The 20,382-nt window shown below is 39.2% G+C and overlaps 1 long non-coding RNA gene across 1 annotated transcript; it reads right to left on the bottom strand.

The window, feature by feature from the left end:
- Window positions 1-16,898: 16,898 nt before the first annotated feature.
- LOC114471972 (uncharacterized) lies at window positions 16,899-19,706 on the bottom strand. The gene is made up of 4 exons (XR_003675053.1): window positions 19,572-19,706; window positions 18,968-19,123; window positions 18,070-18,177; window positions 16,899-17,019 (listed from the first exon to the last, which is right to left on the bottom strand). It is a non-coding gene; the product is annotated as an uncharacterized LOC114471972 (long non-coding RNA).
- Window positions 19,707-20,382: the final 676 nt, after the last annotated feature.

Below are 20,382 nucleotides of genomic sequence, written 5' to 3'. Positions count from 1 at the left end.
ATTAATGGATGACCTAAACCAAGGATGAGTCTAACAAAATTCATCATCACCAATTCAACAAATAACTTTTAGCTTTTAGGTAAAGCTGGAACAAAGATTTTTAGCTTTACTTCACTAAATTTGGCCCTCAGAAAGTCATTCATTTAAAAATGATCTGCCCCAATGGTGCTCGCTCGCGTGACACACAATCCCCCTATGCTGTGAAAAAGTCCTGGTGAGAACACAATGTTACGGCAAGATTTGCGGTTGACCTCATTTGGAGACATGATTTATTGCTCTGGTTGAGTGATGGAGTCCAGGCGAAGCATTGATGATTTTATAAAAAAGGTTTATTATAAAACTAAGTAAAAAAAGTACAAAGATGGAACAAAGTGGAACAAAAATTAGTGACCGTCCGGCCGGACGTTCGAAGGCAGAGTGAAAGACAATTCTGACACATCACGTATATTGCCCCTCCGTCCCCCTTCCCTCCTCCCCCCGGGAGATAAGGATAGAGAGAGAAGGAGGAGGGAAGGACAAAGGGTGAAAAGAAAGACAGTTTCTCCTTTGAGTCAAAACAACCAGTTCTGATATCTGCTGGTTGTCATGGGAGTGGAGGTGTGTGCGTTTATGTTGTTTGTGTGTGTGAATGGATGTGTGTGGGGTGTGTATGTGTGACACAGAGGGTGCCTATCCGTCTAGCCTTGTGGTTGTTTTGAGAAGATATCGTGTGCTTTGGAGAAGGTGGCCTGACCCAGAGCTAGAAGCAAAGTTGAAGACATGAGAATCACACAATGGAAAGTTCCCCAAGGCTTAAGGATTAAAAATATATGAGTAAATATATTATTAAGCTAATAATTTCGCCTTAACATTCCCCACTTTTGGTCGCCATCAACGACCAAATCAAGAAACAAAATTATTATATTCCACCTTTGCTGTCTGTCAGGGTTAACCATTAGCATCATTATTGTCATACATTGGATATATTCTTCACAGATATATCAAGAAAATGTGGAAATAAACCTTAAAAAAAACTTCATCATTATTATCAATGGCATGAATCATCAAAAATCATCCTTTATTACCATCTAGATAAGCAAAAATCATTATTTGCATCAAGGACATCACTCGTCTTCATTGGCTGAGTTCAGTGGTGACTGGGGTCACCAATAGCTAGAAGAATAGTGGAACCATAGTTAGAATCACCGCACTTGATTGGCGGCATCATGAGTGAAGAACCTTGAGTGTTTTCCTCAATCAGCAGAAGGGTTTATGACTGTATTCCTACAATTAGGTGTGAGGTTGTCCACCCTCCATCTAGCTATAAGCATTTGGTGTGGCTTATAAACAAAGCTAGGCCCTTGTTCTAGAGCGTTTTCTTGTGTGTGTCGTGAAAAAGAAAATCTCAGTGGCCTTTTCGGTTCCCCCTTCATTGTTCGGTCAGCATCAGCTGGTGTCTGCTTGGATCCATGTCGCCCGCTCCGCGACCTTCATTGCCAGCTGAATTCGGAAAGTGTCGGTCCACCTTCGGTCGTTCATTTCAGGTCGGCGTTGTAGATGATCGGTTGTTGTCCACACACCTGGCAACCTCTCTTGGGATCGGTTGGTACCTGAACAGAAGAAAAGAGGTGGGGGGGAAAAAAAACAAACAAAACAAAACAAAACAAAACAAAACAAAATAAAACGAAATAAAATAAAATAAAATAAAATAAAATAAAATAAAATAAAATAAAATAAAATAAAATAAAATAAAATAAAATAAAATAAAATAAAATAAAATAAAGTTAGGGGTGTTAGGGTTAGTTAACTAACTAAATTAATAGTTAGTATGGCTCTGGTGCTCAGTTATAGCTTCCAGGAAGGCAAAGACAGGTCAGAGGTCAGGATCTGAGAGCTTTTCAGATTCTAAAAGGTGCTGCTGCACAATCACACAATGGTTAAGTGTGGGTTAGTGAGCTAGCTCAATGTTATCTGTAGCCCATTCACACGTGAGTGGGAAAATATGAGGCTGAAAGAAAAGCGATTCTCTTTTCCCGGAGCAAGGAGAAGCATAGCTGGAGTTGCAGTGATTCTCAAACTGTGGTACGTCTACTACCTGGTGAGAAGCAACAATTTGAGAACCGCTGTTTACAAGGACATGCCATTCAGACGGAGAAGGACATGCAAGTCAGACGGAGAAGTGTGGAGTGTGATTACATGTCTTCTCAAGATGAATACATACAATTGGGAGACATGGAGATGTGAGAAAGCTAAATAAGTTTAACCAAATAAATAAATAACGTTATTTATTTATTTAAATTGTTTGTTTTATTTTTCTTTGCTATCTCTGATTTGTGAAGGAGAATACTTATTCTTTATTTATTCTGAATAATGTTAACACTCCACACTTAATTACATAGCCTAATTCTTTTATAGAGCTGAAGTTGTCAGTTCATTTATTATCATTATTTTCCCTCATAATTATTATTTGAGATGTAATTTACTTAATTGTGAAGGTCATTTGGTGGCAAAAGTGTCTCCTATTCTGCGTCTGAACCAGAGTTAAGCAAGTTTATTGGCCCTTTAAGGTTAGACAGGATTAAAGTTAAGTTGAGTCGAACAATCATATTGTCTTTTGCTCTCTGTGTTTATCCCATTCGTAGGAGTGACGAGCCCCAGCACGGTTTGGAGAGCTTCCTTAAATGCTTGGAAGTTCCTTAACTTTAAACTATCTCTTATATCAATCAATTATCAAGAATTTCAGGAGGACCCTTTTTAAATCTCAGGCGACCCAGATTGGGCCACCAACCCAATGTTGAGAACACTTAATTTTTCCCTTAAAAGTGTCTAAACCCAGTGAAGGTGTTTTATGGTCTTGCACGCTAAGTGCTGGTGGAACAAGAAGAAAATGGTTGGAGGGTTTTGAGGTATATTTTCCTATGATAAAATATAAATCAAAAATCAGAGGGACGTTGGCCCCTCCCTTCCCTTTTTTTTTTTTTTTTTTTTTTACATAAGAATACATTTGGATTCTTAAAACCATATGATAAATATCATTGGAAAATCACTTATCTGATCGTTTTGGATGTGTCTCCGTTTTCCTCTCTCTTGTGTCCGCCTGCCTTTGTGCCCTCCAGCCTCCTCGACCTCCTCCTCCTCAGCCTTAAAGGTCAAAGCCAGGGTCAACTGTACGCTCCCTTTGGAAATTTGAAGATCTGTCCCCACTTTCGCAGTTGGATTGGAAGTCTCTGTAGTCTCTGGAATAGATATTATGTTAGAACATCCACAATATGTCATATTGTCACGTGTCTATTTCAATCTATTTCCCCTTTGCTTCCAGTTATAGTTATGGACAATACTTCCCTTTAATTCTCATCCTTCATCGTAAGAAGCAGTGACCAGGCATGACGGCTGGAGGAGGCAGGATCGGAGTCGAAAAGGCGGTGGCATTGTCTGTTAGGAAACACTCAGAAACAGAAAGAGAGGAAAACATTAAGACTTGAATGAATAATTTAAAATATCCCTTTTCTTTAGTTGGATTTGATTCGTCTCCTTTGAGTATACAGCCAGCGACCTGTATATTGAAAAAAACAACACAATAACAACAACTAAGACGAAGACATAGACAAGTGTACACAACAACGAGTATACACATACAACAACAAAAACATGGACACTGAACATGAACAGTAAGGTCAGTCAAGGTCAAAACCAGTCATTCCACTGAAAGTGGTATTATATATTAAAAATGTCGTTTGGTGTTATTTTAAACACCCAGAAAAAGAAAATTTAAAACCTGGTAAAATTTTTTTTTTTAGAAGGCCCAAGGCCTAAAACCATAATTCTATTAACGAGCAGCAGTGAGATCTGAACACCCCACTACATAATTGGCAAAAACAGGGACAAGATCTAGTGCATCAAAACCCAGGAGGAAAGGAAGGTGAAACAGAGGAACATGTGTAGTCAGACAGCCATTCATTGGTCAATCACTCAATGACACGTCCACGGCACATTCGCACTCACAACGCGGTTCTCTCAGGCATACGTAACATCATCATTCAGTCATTCATGCACCGCACACGTTCATGCCTCAATTTTCACGTCCATGCATTCACAAGGTTTTGCTGCATAGTGTCTAAGTAGAATATAGGCCTCATCTAACCCACCAGCGGCGATAGCCAGTCCATCTCCTCTCTCGGGGTCAATGAGCTCTTATTGTCCTCCTTGCTTGGCAACCTTTTAGTGTTAATTAATTGCTTTTCACTGGTATCATCTAATTAATAAGAGATACGCTCCTTTTTACTTCCGCCTTGGCGGAGTCTACACTTAGAGTATTGCCCATTGCAGTACTGACAGTCTACTAGCTGCTGATCAGGCAGAAATGGCACGGCCGTGCACCAATAACCAAACTCAACCCCGGTCCGCAACCGAGGGAAACTCAACCACTGTCCGTCTCCAGAAATGTAAAAAAAAATTCTGAATCAGCAGGAAACTCAACCTCCACTCTTGAAAAATAAGAGCTTGGGAATACTCAACCACCATACTCTCCAGAAATCTAAGAAAAAACCTCTGAATCGGCAGGAAACTCAACCTCCACTCTTGAAAAATAAGAGCTTGGGAATACTCAACCACCATACACTCCAGAAATCTAAGAAAAAACCTCTGAATCGGCAGGAAACTCAACCTCCACTCTTGAAAAATAAGAGCTTGGGAATAACTCAACCTCGATCTGCAAACTGAGGGAAACTCAACTGTCAGGACTTTCTGGGCACCTCTAAGATTATTCAACATTAACTGGACTGGAGCCACCTCTAATCACCCTCACTCTAAGAGAACGTAGAAATTTGTTCAGAACGGTATTTGGTTACCAAGCATGTATCAAATCAGGTGGACCAGTATCCCACAAAGAGCGCTTTCCCTAGCAAGGTTTATCCTCTTTCTGCACATTAAACCAGGACTTCTTGTTTGAAAAGTAATTGCCTATGTACTCATAGCAACTAATGGGACAGTTTTCTCAGGAAAAATTTGGTACCCCCCCCCGCTGTCGAGTGGCTTCGGGCCGGCAAGACAGTCCGACGCGGTAAGGAGGAGGCGCGCAAAATGAAAACGATGAATGTTGAACTAGGCTGTCTGTCGCAAGCAGCTTCAAAAAGGGGAAGGTACAGATTGTTTACGAGGGTATCGGTCAAAAATGTCAAAATGTAAACTTGGTTGAGGCTGCAGTCCTCAATCTCTGTCTCAATTTTCCTGAAATTGAGTAAAAACAAAAGAGTAAAAGAAGAATCGTTCAGAAATAACAAAGGAGAAAAAACGTGTGAGCTCAAAAAAAATCATGGCCAATAAAAGAATAAAAAATTAAAACTTCAGCTCCAAAAGCTGAGGCAACAGAGGGCTCTTTCTTCAACGGATGTAACCATATCTTGCATTGTGGGGGGCCTCCCCTCAACAAGAAAATAAAATGAAAGAAAAGCAAACAAAAACAACCCTATCAGTAACACTATTTTCTTCCCTTTTGTTTGTTCTTTTCTCATAAAGGCAAAAGCAGTGTAAATAAATGAGCAACATAATGAATAAAAGCAAAGATAAATGATGGGCACACATGGTCTCATGTGGCAAACAGAAGGGTTCTGTGTGAAGTTCTGGTGGTCCTGTGTTTCAGCTCATAGTTATGAATGTGGGTGTGTGACTGTATGTCTGGTCTGTCTGCTTAGAGCACACCTTCTCAAAGCGTGTATCTCAAAGCGTGTGAGAGAATAAATGAAAACAAAATAATCTAGCGTACAGTCAGAAGATAGAGGGGTTAGTATTGTCCTATCGAAGGATTGTCCTTTTTTTTGGTGAAGATGTTCCAGCAGACGTGTGATCAGTCTGCAGTTGCTGCCCATCATTCAGGCAGTAATCGTGGCGTTTAACTCGCAACTCATTGGTGGGGGAGTGTCCAACCAACTCCGACGCCCACAGGTTCTCAGTCTTTGATGATGGGGCAGGATATGGTAATCCCAGCATTGGCATGCGGCCCATTCCATAGACGATGAAGAGTTGACTTGGGACTGAGCGAGTTATTTCGTTGCAGCATCGCTTTGCTGAATGGGAGAGTTGAGTCCTTTGATAGTCAATTTCCTTCTGAAACTTGGTCCTTTGAATGATGTTGACATTTCATTAGCATAAGCGTTGAAGGTGATTTCATTCATTAAGAGCTTTCATTGAAGATGTCGTTTCTTCAGGGACAACCGCAAAGCCAACAGAAACTAACAATAAAATAATAAAAAAAATGATAATGGTGATAACAGCAATATTAAAATAAAATAAAATGAAATGCTGTATTCATCTGTGTGTGTGTTTGAGTGTGTGTTGCTCATAGTCATTTTAGAGTGGACCCCAGATATATCAAACATGAAATCAAATAAAATTTAAAAATAAAAATAAAAATAGTGTCTGTATTGTAATGGCACTATTCTGTAGGCCTATGAGGGGTGCTACCTCTCTCTGTGTGTGTGTGTGTGTGTTTGTCTCCCCGTGTGTCTCCCCGTGTGTGTGTGTTTGGCTCTCTCTCTCTGTGCGTGTGCATGTGCGTGTGCGTGTGCGTGTGTGTGTGTGTGTGAGGGGAGAAAGGGAGAAATCTGATTCCATTCACACGTTTAAACAAAATAAAAACAAAGATAAAAAAGAAGTAAAACTCACCGAAAGCATGATCTGAGTTCACATCATACCAAGATGGTATATGCGTATGCATATATTATTTGTTTATTGGGTTGTTCATCTGTTTGATTCCCATTATCAGTGTTTTACTCCCTGTAGTCTTCACTACAGTTTAGGTTAGGTTTGGGGTTTTAATCTATTTTTATATCGGTACAGAGGTGAATTCGTTACTTGGCAGCGGGGTGTTTTGGAAACTTTGGTTGCCTGTCTATCCTATGGTCAGGACCTCACGGGCTGTCCGTGGGTGCCTGAACAAAACCAAAGTAAATAATGACCAGCTGTATTTGATGCCCAAACAAAAATATCCGAGCCCGAAGAAAAATAGAGGGAACTTATAGTATTAAAAAGCAAAGAACTTCAACCATTTGAGCCTTTCTCATTGCAGTCCTCTAACGGCAGAAGTCCCACAGAGCAGAAGATGGATCCTGTTCGTGACGCCAATTGTTACGGCAAGATTTGCGGTTGACCTCATTTGGAGACATGATTTATTGCTCTGGTTGAGTGATGGAGTCCAGGCGAAGCATTGATGATTTTATAAAAAAGGTTAGTGATCGAAATTAGTGACCGTCCGGCCGGACGTTCGAAGGCAGAGTGAAAGACAATTCTGACACATCACGTATATTGCCGCTCCGTCCGCCTTCCCTCCTCCCCCCGGGAGATAAGGATAGAGAGAGAAGGAGGAGGGAAGGACAGAGGGTGAAAAGAAAGACAGTTTCTTCTTTGGGTCAAAAGCAACCAGTTCTGATATCTGCTGGTTGTCATGGGAGTGGAGGTGTGTGCGTTTATGTTGTTTGTGTGTGTGAATGGATGTGTGTGGGGTGTGTATGTGTGACACAGAGGGTGCCTATCCGTCTAGCCTTGTGGTTGTTTTGAGAAGATATCGTGTGCTTTGGAGAAGGTGGCCTGACCCAGAGCTAGAAGCAAAGTTGAAGACATGAGAATCACACAATGGAAAGTTACCCAAGGCTTAAGGATTAAAAATATATGAGTAAATATATTATTAAGCCTTAACAACAAACATATACATAACTGTTAGGGATGTAACGATTAATCGTAAGGCAGTTAAAAATCGATTCATAGGTATCACGGTTGATATCGATTTTCTGAAAATTGAATCGCAGTACTTTTTTTAACCACAAGTGTAGGCGGCGGGCGGAGTCTGCTAATACTTTCTTTCTGGCCGCCTTCTACTCTTAAATATGTTAATAAATGATTCCTTACCCCTTTAGCTCCGAAAAAATATCTGTAATATTACTTGAATATCTGTAAAAGTCACGTTTTTCTATTAGCTCTGTCTGCTAGCATAGCTTCTCTACTTCACTGCAAGAATTTCTGCATGCCAACCGACCACTGTGTTACCAGCGCCCTCTGCTGGTCTAAATAAATATGATGTAAATCAGTGTAATCACGTTTTTTTTTTTTTTTTGAAGTCCAATTGTTAAGGGACAAAATACATTTTCAGTTGCACTTTTAAAAAGAAAAATACCTATTATGCAGTTTTGCATTGTTTATTATAGAACCAGAATTTAAATTAATAGGCTTCATTTTCATTTCTATTATTCCTTTATTTATTTCATTCAAGATTTATTTTTAGTTAAATTGCATTGTTTTGAATAGTTTATCAAGGGATTCTTTTGACAATGAAATATAAAAGGAAAATAATACAGTATTTTCTAGTTTTTTTCCCAAAAAAAAAATTTGTCTACAGTCCCATTTTGTAAAATAAATCGTGAGAGAATCGTATCGTGAACTCAGTATCGTGAATCGAAGTGTATCGGAAGTTGAGTGAATCGTTACATCCCTAATAACTGTCCCATCTAGTTTTCTGAGGGCCCACCCACAATCAAAATCCAGGCTGTTCTCCAATCCAATGGCATCCTCTCACTGCTTGAGTTTAGCTCAACCTGTACTTCCTGATCTACAACTCCAACATCAAATTGGCCTTCTTCGTCAGCTGAGGGTCACAAGATCAACATTCATGTCAGTATTTAAAATAATGTGTGTATGCTGTTTTCTTTTTTTCTGTTATTTTGTGTGTTTTGGGAGTAATATCAATTATTGTAGTTGTTTTTTTTGTGCATTTTTTGTAATTTTGCATGTTTTTATAGTAATTTTGTGTGTTTTCGTTTTTTAAGTATTATACAGTATATATTGTGTGCGCGCTATAAAACTTATCATACAACAACAAAAGTACACAAAAAGATAAATGCACAAAATTACGATAAATCTCTAAATCTCTGTTTTCTTTTTATTGTCATTTTGTGGGTTTTTAAGTCCTTTTGTGTGTGTGTTTTTTTAAGTCCTATTGTGAATTAGACTGTAATTTTGGGGTCATTTTGTGTATTTTTGTTGTAGTTTTGTATGTTTTTGGGGGTAATTTGTGTATTTTTGTTGTAGTTTTGTGTGTGGGAGTCATATACTTTGGGGGCCACACAGAATTAGAACGATGACCACATGTGGCCCCTGAGCCGCCAGTTGCCCACGTCTACTTTAAAGCATTGACTTGTATTTCTTATCACAGCCTAAAAACATCTTGGTGCTAAAACTGGTGTTCAAGCTTCAGTTTTGTTTGCACTTGTGTCTCTTTTCTTACACCATCAAAGAGCCATGAGGAAGTGCAGAACACAGTGAAACAAAGAGGACCAAAAGAATAAACTCTAAATAACTGCTTTCAGTACAAACAAACTTACTTTTCATCAGGTGCCATTACACATCCCATTCACATTTACTGGACTGAGTACATGCAGCATAACCAAGGTGTTAACAGGGGCTGATTACTCCAATAAGTCTCGCCGCCCTGGAGGACGGGTCACCCAGAGGACAGGAATGCGGAAGGGCCTTCCTGAGGGCCAACAGTGACCCAGACTAGTGCCCTGACCAAAGGAAGGCTAATATTTCCTCGCTCCCACCTCAAAACTGAACTCTTCCTCTCCCAGGCTTGTTCTTCTTCCTGTTGTCCAAATTCTTACTTCCTCACTATTCTACTGCTGTTCGTCCGATTTTGTTTACTTTCAAAGTTTTAGATCAGAGTCATTAAATTATATTCAACAACTACATAATTAACAGAAAATAGTTTTATTATAGGAGATGATATCATGAATAAATGAACCTCATGCTTCAGTTCAGGTTTTTCTTTAATCTTTACAAAAATGTCATTGTTTAAGGCTAACTGAAAGAAAAGACCTGCAAAATATTCTCAAATAAATCGAGGTAACTTTTGTTGTCGCTACTGTCAACAACAATATTTCCTATTCTGGTCACATGGTGACACGTAAATATCATTGTGATTTGTAATGATCAACAAAATATGAAAGCATTTTTTCTACTTTTGTTTTGAAATCACAACACCGCAAAGAGTGCTAGGAAATCTCTTTAAATGTCTTAAATAGAGTCACACTTTGGAAAGGTTAATATTACTCTACTAATTGACTTTACAATTAAGTATTTTTGCTCAAATCTTTTCGGTTTCAACTCTCACCTAAAGAAATTGTGTTGATAAGGTATTTATTTATTTTGTCATTTCTTTATGTAATATTTGATGTGGACATCAAAAGTACGGTACATTGGACCAACCAGATGTATTGTTTAGTGTTTTAACAAATGCTAATTTGCAAAACTTGCCACGGCCAGTCCCCGAGCAGACGGCAAGGGAGCGTGCCCTGAAACGCCCAAACCCGAGACCAACCCTCTTCCCGACACAGTGCCCACGGGGCCCAGCCAGCAGACCAACCACCCCCGATGCGGATCCGCAGGCCAGGATCCAAAGGCCGCACCCCTACATAGACCCACCCAGCACGACCCCAAAGAAAAGCCCCAGCACGGGCGAGGCCCCATTTACACAGTACAATAACATTTACAAGAGTAGGAATTGACCAATATTTTCTCATTTTACTCGACAACGACTGCATGCATATTTTAGTTTTTATTTATAATTCTGACTTGCTGCTTGCGATGATGACTAACATTTTTTAAACTGTACCAGTATTTCACCCAAAAGGTGTTTTCATCCACTACTAATGCCAGTGTGCCCCAAAAAACACAAAATAGTGATATTTCTGGTGCCGAAATTGGATTGACATTGCTTAACACTTAAAAAAAAAAAAAAACAGCGAATCACTCAACAAACACAAGAAATGACGATAATAATTAAGTATAAATCATTCTTAAAGAAACCTTTCCGCTTCTGCAACATATTTGTGTTCTCCAATAAGACTCCAAATCCCACAATGCAATGCGCAATGCAATGCACATGACCATTTGTCAACAAATCGATTGTTTTCTGAAGAAATACCTTCAAGTTATAGATCGCTGAGACCTACACCATGCGTAGCAGCTTTAAATTAAAATATACAAAAGCTAGGCTTAACACAAATAAAGCCCTAAAAGCATATCCTCAAATAAATAAATATATAAAAACCCATGTTGAACTTTCCTTCAAAAAATGGGTTCAACAGAACAAGATTATCCTAACTTTTTCTGTGTTTTTCTGTAAATACTACTATGGCTCAATACTGCTGCTCTGGTTGGACATGTAATGGCATTACGGGTGACTGGATTCTCTGACAGGCTTCACCTGTATAAGTTTAATTATTTTGGCTGGTAATTTATACCTTTTTATCATTGATTTTTATGTTGTCAACATATCAACATATGTTAGTCATGCTGAACTAGGAAATGAACATTTAAACCCTGAATGCATCATGGAGGTGTTCCTTTAATTTTTTGTTTTTCCATCTCATTTAGCTGTATTTTTAAATCTCACATCTCTTTTCATTTTCATTTTAATCTGTGATCCATAGTGCTACAGCTTGCTGCAGTACGAGGCTTAGCCTTTTTCAAAGCGCTGTCTGCCTGCCTGCACTGGAACAAACAGACACAGAGAACTCAGCTCTGTCTTTGAGGGAACAGCTTCCACACATAAACAAGCTTTTGTTCCCTCTCAAAGTTCCCCTCCCACCACCACAAAAAAGCTCCACAGTCTGCTGGCCTTTCCCCAAGACAACTTACTCGATTATTGGGTTCTGTTCATGGGTTATGTGTGTGCGCAGACCAGGAACCAGCAACTAAGAAGGAAACGGTGAGACTTTCTGTGTGAAAGACGTGATATGTCTTTAGACTGTTGTTGCTTCTATGGAACATTTGATTTTTGAGTTCAAAATAATTTCATTATGTCCAAAGAGGAATGAGAAGCCACATTGGTCGTCGAAAGTGCTTTCACACCGGCTTAGTCCAGGACACGGTCCCAATTGGTGGAGGACAGCTGATAATTTGATCACCTTGGTTTGGCTCGGTTTGTATTCAGAGCGCATCTCCTGATCCGCCCCAAACAGCCTCTAGTGCAGTTACATAAGCTAAACACTTGAGGGGGGCATTACTGGAGTATAGACTTCTCTAGGTGGAAAAACAGAAACCTGAAGAAGAGGCTTTCATTTATTGGTCAAAGCGAGCATTTAAGAGTGCACAGAAACTTCTGCCTTCTCCGTTTATTTATTTATTTATTTATTTATTTATTATTTTTATCTTGTCTGCACATGCTGTCAAAGGTCAACACTACAAGAAGTGCAATCATTATGAGACAGCAATGCATGTTTTGTTATTGCAATAAAATAAATTGATTTATTTTATTGCTTAATTGTGACCATCACCAGCCCTCCCTAAGGAAGGGTAAGAAATCTTTTATTAGAGGGAGGATATAAAAAGGGAGAGCAGTGTTACACCTAAGTGGAGAGGGAGGGGGAGGGGAAAGGGAGCAGGGAGGAGGGAGGAGAGACTCAAGGTAGGAAATAGAAAGGGTGGGGAACAATAGATTGTTATACAGTGAGGGTGAGATGTGAAGTTGTAGAATATATTGTGCTTATTATGTTGTGTAATCAAGCCAGTATAGTGACAAGTGTGAAGCTTAGCTATAATGGTGGTGGCTGTGGACAGGGGGAATGAGTGAGTGGTAGTACCTAAAGCAGGTATTTGGGATTAACGTGTCTAAAGTTAAGCCCAGTATGACTTTGGTGGTTTTAAAGCCCTGTTTTGCGCTGTTGCCAGCTCTCCTGATCACCCACAATACCGCATGCTCTATGTCATCTCCGATACTTCCTACTTTTCGTCTGCTCCGAGAGCGGTTGTGTTCGCGGCGCACGTAATTGCTCTAGACTTTGATTGGAAATGCTCCGAGACTGGCAAAAACATCCGTTCTAGAATTCGCCTGTCACTATTTTGTTTGCGTGTTCAGACCGACCAAATGAGACAGACTATTCAAGCAAACGAATCCTAGATCTGTCTGTGTGAGGCTTTTCCCGAAAGTCAGTTGTTTTTTTCATTATCAAAACCTGATTACTTGCAAAAGTCAACTATATTCCAGTGTAAAGTAGAGTGATGGGTGCATCATGCAGAGAGGTTGCTTCTGAACAGGCTAGAGGTGATCAGTGCATGAATATGTTCAGCATTTTGCAGAATAAGAAAAACAAACCAGAACGGACGTTCTGACTGCTTCAGTCTGGAACAGCATTATGACTCAAACAAGGATGTCATACCCATGGATAATGTTGTCCTCCTTGTTTGGGGAAGAACCACATGAACTGGTGGCAAGAATGAAATTGTAACACTTCCCTGCAGCCCCCTAAGGGAATCCACATCCCACAATGCAATGCATGAAACTTTTCTGACAATATCGATGTTTGTTCAAAACAGACTTTCAAGCAAATGATCTTTGATTTATTGATCTACTGTATGAGGCCTACACTATTATGTCTATCTGATATAAATGTATTGTCTCCAGCAGTTTTAAGTGAACTGCTCTTGTATTGGTTGCATTAATGTCCTTCATGTTTTTCTATGCAATTTTTGAGCTAGGCTGCTTGTTGTGGAATATCCCTTGTCCATTTAGCAAAGTAAAACGCTTTGGCTCTCTTTGAATGAGAGTAAACATCCGTCCGACTTATCTCTGAGTGCAGACTTGGGCTCTGTGCCTCATAATTGTAGGTTCATAAATAGATTCTTTGTTGAGAGCTTAAGAATACCACCTATATCCCACCCGCTTTATCCTATTTCTGAGTCCACATCAAACGAAAGGAAACGGAGTGTCTAAATTGGACTTTGCTCCCTAGTTTTTACAACCAGGCGGTATTTGCATGGCAATGTAAGAGTCTTAGACAAAAACCTGCAGTTTCAAGTGGCTGATAGAGTTCCTGTGATCATTTATCTAAATCTCCGAGCACAGTAAAGCCATTCCATGGGACAAATTAAGCGCCGGAAAGTTCTCGCTGGCCTGTAATTGACTCCTGGATTCCCCTCTTCTTCACATACACCCCTCTCTCTGATCAGAGCTACTCCTCCTTGTTTGGTTTTTGTAGCTCTTCCCCCACTTCAACTAGCCCTAAAAAAGATGCAATCTTCGAAGAAAGCCACATTTCTGCCATTGCTGTCAAACAAAGGGATGTTTTCTGGCTGTTTTTGTGTTGTGGGCCCCTTCAATGCAAACAAGCGCTCTAAAAACTGCTTTTTATTGTCTCACCTTCAAGGTGTAATAAATAAGTGGCTGGACAGCTGGACAAGCTGCTACAGGGCAAGAATGAAATGCTGTTGTTAAAAAGGGCTTGCTCTCAATCAAAGTCCTTTGAAAGAATAGTTGGGCTTTTGTAGGAACGCATGTTGTGCCTATTAATGAACATACAAAAGGGGCCGTTTTCTTGATTTATTGATGGCTACCATGGAGAATGTGCTGGGACCACAGGCAGGGGGGCCATACATTTCAATGTCCATTCAGTTATCTTCCCCTAATAAAACCAGCAGCCTCTATTTCTCCAACAAAGCAGACCTTTTTTTCCCCTTCTTAAAGCAATGAATGTATTTAAACATGATTTGATGAAAGCGAGTTTGTCCTTGTGCCAAAAATATGGAGTCAGACTGTACAGGAACAAACCGTTTCAAAACAATTTCAAAATATCTGATTTTAAGCGACAATCAGATATAACAAATGGGACAGTCAAATTATCATAAAACACAGTTTGAGCAAAAATCTAAATAAGTAACAAATTAAAAGTCTGTATTCTCTTTCAAATACTAAACCTAATACACATTAAATGACTTTAACTAACTACAATAACTGATTGATTTCTAAATGTAAAACATTTTCTAATTAAAGATCTAAACTTTTGAATTTCAGTCTGACGCAAATAAAACTTCATCTCTTGATGAGCTCATGTTTTTACCCTGACTATTACAAATGTCTTACGTATGAAGGTAGATATGTTGCAAAATGTGAGAGCTTGTAGAATATGATGTGAAGTTGTAAAATGTGATGTGAGCTTGAGTATAAAAAATCCACACACGTGAAATAAATGTAATGTCACAAATGATGGGAAAAAATTTAGAGACTGATATTTTCACATAAAGATACAGCTGCAAACTTGTAATCCAACATTTATTCACATGTTTTTTAGCTGATGCAGTGGCCAAGCGGTTAATGTATTTTACAAAATCTACAATCTGTATAATGTGATAAAGCAATAAAACAATGAACATGTATGTGAACTGTCTCATGAAAATAAAGATTTTGTAAAATACATTAACCGCTTGACCACTGCATCAGCTGTCAGCTCTCGATTCTCATCTCAACATAGAGTTTACCTACATTTAAACAAGGAGAATCACTCTCTATGACTATTTTTGTTCATAAATGACTCTAACAACCATTTTCTAACAATCCGTGGATGTAAACTTCAGCATCCTGCCTTTACAGTGAAGAAAAATGACTTTGATTTGGTCATATCACCGGCTGCTGCGTTAAAAAGACACAGCCCACTGTCTCCAGATCCTCGCTTCTGATTGGTCAATCCCACACACAGGGGAGCGGGGAGGGGAGGGGCCATTTCTACGAGCATGAACCAGTTTTGCTAGTGACGTCTAAATGTGTTGCAAAACTCAAGCAGTGCAGATTCACACGAGAAAAGTAGTTTGTGCATCTGTAGCGGTAGATTCAAGAAGTTGTAACCAGAGTTGTGGTTGTAAACAATCATTTACGCAAGTAATTAAAAAACATGTGAATAAATGTTGTATTACAAGTTTGGAGCTGTAACTTTATGTGTAAATATCAGTGTTTTATTCATTTATTTCTGTTGTTTTGCTCTTTTTGCAATTTAAACTTCACCTTTTGCTGTATTTTAATGAGCTGTGGCACAAATTATCATTGATGAGTGAGAAAAAAGTCTGTGCATGTAAAAAATCTATAACGTTAAAAAATAAACTGCACTGAAAAAAATTTAACATTGGCTTAACCTACAATTTGTATAGTAATCATTTACATGTAAATATTGTAATTGGCTCAACAAAGAAAATGTTAATTGAGATAATTAACTTTTTCTTGTTGAACCAATTAATAAAACATTCATTAATACAATTGAAACATTTGTAGTTGGGTTAATGTTCAAAAGTTCATTGAGTCAATTTAAAATCATTAATTATGATTTCTGTACCAATTTAAAATTCTACATTGGATTAATATACTTTTATGGTTTAATTAAATCTTTTTATACTAATCAATTATTTTATTTTGTCCTAATTTTCTAAATAATTTCAAAACACATTGGCATCATTTGACTTTTTATTCAAACAGTGGTCAGGATAACATTTTGTCGGGTTACAAATGCAAAAATAAATAAAAAATATTTAGATTTGGAGTTTGAACAATGTTTAAAGGGACACACCACCATTTGGGCAAATATGCTCATTTCCCACCTCCCCTCGAGTTAAACAATTGAGTTTTACCTTTCCCCTGTTCATCCAGCTGTTCTCTGAGTCTGGAGACCCCATTTGTGGCTTTAGTTTAGCATGAATCATTGAATCGGATTAGACCATTAGCAATTAGCATTAGGTGTTATCAGCCTAATCCGATTCAATGATTCATGCTAAGCTAAAGCCACAAATCGGGTCGCCAGACTCAGAACAGCTGGACGAACAGGGGAAAGGTAAAACTCAATAGTTTGGAAAATGAGCATATTTGCCCAAATGGTTGTGTCTCTAACTTGAATATTTTCAGCTTCTCCCTACAAAAACTGATCTTGTCAGTCTCTTTACCCAAGCAGTTACACAACATAGTTCCAGAAAAAGTGCTTGTAGGTAGTCATTCTTTTTGTTCATTTTCTTGTCATCCAGTCCCATAAGAACCTTCTGAACAAACTCAAATGTACGTCCACACGACTTTGGGTACTGCATGTTGAGGGCATAAATGAGCCCAAACAGCATGACGAATCCGTTGACCACCGAATGCAGATCAGCCATAACCTCTTCGCCTTCCAGAATGATTTTCACATCTGTGGGCGTTAGGATGACTGCCATGGTCTCTACTTCCACATTCGAATCTTGCAGGTCCTGCAAAACAGCAAATTAACACAAAATATAACTCACAATTAATACAATGATTTTATGGTCAATCATGAACTGCATCCAAAAGAATTTTAGAACACACTGCTCCTTTTTATGCGACTTAGAGACTATGGATGAGTGACCCTCAACACCTGTGAGGGCACCAACCGCTTTAAATACTGTGCGTATCTGCTTCGATCAGTTCTGTTTTATTTAACTTACAGAAATATTACGAGTGCATAGGGTAATTAATCGTATCATTTGAGTTTTCAGAACATTTCAGTCATTTATACAGTACTTTTCATCTTCTTTAGGGTACTTTGAACCTTTAAAACAGCAACATTAGATTAACAACAGCCTTTCATGTTTTTTTAATAAAGTTTAATTTGAGTTTAAGAAAAAAATCCATTGTTTTTTATGCACAAGGCTGGGAGGAGCGCACATTGTTACATTCTTGATTCAGTTTTGTTAGAGCCTTGCAGGGGAGAAGTCTAAACTCCATAATATGAACATAACCGGAACACAGCAAAACTGTTTAATTGAAAAAGAAAAAAAGTCCACACAATCTGTGATTTGTATCATGATAAAAACAGCTTTTTGTGTTTTCAAGTAAAGATAAGTTTATGCATCATATTTTGTGAATTTATGCTCAACTTTTAGAAAGTTGCGTATGAATTTTTATTTTACATGTACGTCTTTGACAGCCATTTTACCCCATAGTATCCATTCAAATTTCTATTGTGCATCCCTCATTTTAAAGTATCCATTTATCCCCAATGTGCTTTACACTTGAGAAAGTATGCAAGATTTTTTTTTAGTAAAAAAAAAATTAGAAGTCAATGCCAAGAGTAATTTAATTAAAATTGTATGATGTTTTTTTCAATCTATTCTGAAGAAATTTTTGGAGCCTTGAGTTTATGATTTTCAAACACTACCTAACGTTTAATTACGGCTACAGAAAAGTTCAAGAACTCTTAATTACAAACTGCCAATTGATGTGGAGCTTTCGATGTTAAACAAAGACAAGTTTTATTTACATTGTTTAGCCTGTTATACCTGATGTTCTTTGATGATTGCATCCACAGGGTCTCCCAGGAAAACCATCAGTAACTTCAGAAGACACTGCCTTCGTGTAGATGCGTTCAGTGAACCGTTTGATGAAGCCTGTGAAAAAAATAAAACTATGACTACTGAAATGTTTACGTTATGTTCTAAATATTTGCTCATTTTTTACTACTTTAATTTAAGTTATGCCTCTTTGACATTGAAAAAGATTGTGTTCATGTGACAACATTCTAATCAGCCAATAGTTTAAACCAATGACTAGAAAAATAGTTTGATAATATATCAGCTCCGGCTGCTGCAGCAGGTGCCATTTGAGCGCCGTCTGTGTTTTGGCTGCAGCATAAGAGATAACCCTGCCCATTTCCATGTAGGCAAACGGCAAAATTTTCGACTTTGAAAAATTAATTTCTCAGCCTTATAAGGATTCTATGTACTCGTTTTGGGTTAATAGCATAAATTTTCATGTGCTGTAATGGGTGTAGTACATTGTTTCATTGATTATCCGTTTCAATAGATGTTCTTGAAAAAATTACTGTTACGACAATGAGCCATGTGGCAGCAGGAGTAAGGGAAAATGAGGGCTTCGGTGGCAACATCGAAACCATGTCGTCCATCTTTTTTTTTTTTTTTTTTTTACAGGCCTTGGTTTAAACCTGAGGTGGAGGGCAGGTAAAAATTCTATTGTGGTAACTATGGTAACCATCAAAATGCAGATTTCTTTTTCATGTGGCCCATCCACATGAAACAAAAACTGTCAGAAATGTCAAAGTCTTCTCTGTCAGCACATATAAGCTTTGATCCAATCAGCGTTTCATAAAGCAAGTTAATTTCAATTAATTCAAAAAAAAAAAAAAAACTTGTGAGCATGCTTCATCTTTACTCTAGTTACCTCATCATGATCATGTAGAATCCCTGCAGCATTGTCTCCAATAGCTCCTCCTTTCCTTCTTACAACTTCCATGAGTTTGGCAGCGTGTTTATTCAACTGTGCAGCAAATGTAGTCTCCAATGGACGTGTAGTGATCCTTAAAAACTCTGCAGTGATCTAAAAAACACAAAAATCAAAGCTTATAAACACCAAGACAGATTACTTTTGATTTGTATGTTACAGGCAATGTAGATGTACTTTGCAAGCATCGTTTACTTTGTAATGGGCTTCACACACGGGGAGCGACAAACGTCAGCGTCAGGCGAAACTTGTTGCCACCCAGGTGAAACCAAACACGGGATGCTATAAATCGCCACACGATTTTCGCCTTATCGCGCAAGTTCAATAGAAAATGATGGAGCGACGTCGCCCCCCATGTGTCGAGCCCATAATACATAGTCTACGATTGACAACATACCTCCGCTTGTTGAAAAAGTGCTGGCCACCTTTCCCTGACACATTGTCACTTTAAAATTAGGTCCTTTATAAATCTTACGTTTCAAATAAAATAAACTTAAACACTCACAAATCTTTTGATACAGGCTTATACATTAGGTGTACTTACCCAGAAGGAGTTTACCAGCCAGTAGCAGCACAACAGAGAGTTGGCCTTTGAGTCACCACCCTATTGCTGTGGTGTGGGATACTCCCTGTGCAGACAGAAAAGGAAAAATATTAACTATTGTTGAATAAGTCACAGTTAAGGGCAATAAAGTGACTTGAAATCCAGAGCAAATGTTATGTAGTTTAACATATTGAAGATTTAATCGTTTTTAAAGCTGAGCTTACCCTGAGCTAATTCTGGGGTGATTTTGAACGTGCCAAATTATCAACTCACTTTGGGATTGAATCCCATATAAAGAGTGGGGGCCAGGGAGCCCCAGGCCACCCCCCCACGGCCGAGCAACCCCCCAGACGCCCCCAAGATCCCAGGCTGAGAGGCAGCCACTGCCCCCCACACACACAACCGAGGAGGCCCCAAGCAGCCGAGCACCCAGCGTATCCCGCCACCGACCCCAACCCCCAACCCTAAGGCCCCGCGCCAGCATCCCGCCCGCCCACCCACCCACCCACACCCAAGCACCCAACCCCCGAGGGGAGGGCCCAGAGAGCCCCCCGCCCGAGACCCCAGCAGCGGAGCCAAGGCCCACGCCCAGCTGACGGCCAGAGCCACGCCGAACGGGCAGCCAGCGGGCTCTCGCCGGCGGGCCTAGAGCCAGCAGGGACCAGACCCCTGGCCAGAACGGAAGCAGCACCTAGAGCAGCGCCCCCAGGGACAGCGACCACGCGGTTAATTCTAATACCTCAGTTAAGCCGTGCAAATGCGCCACATAAAACACAGACGTCGGGGGTTTATTATTATAGGTAAAACATAT

This window comes from Gouania willdenowi, chromosome 11, assembly GCF_900634775.1.
Source record: "Gouania willdenowi chromosome 11, fGouWil2.1, whole genome shotgun sequence".
In the NCBI taxonomy this organism is placed as follows: Eukaryota; Metazoa; Chordata; class Actinopteri; order Blenniiformes; family Gobiesocidae; genus Gouania; species Gouania willdenowi.
The sequence above is the reverse complement of the archived record's forward strand: the minus strand, read 5'-3'. Positions and strand labels throughout refer to the sequence as shown.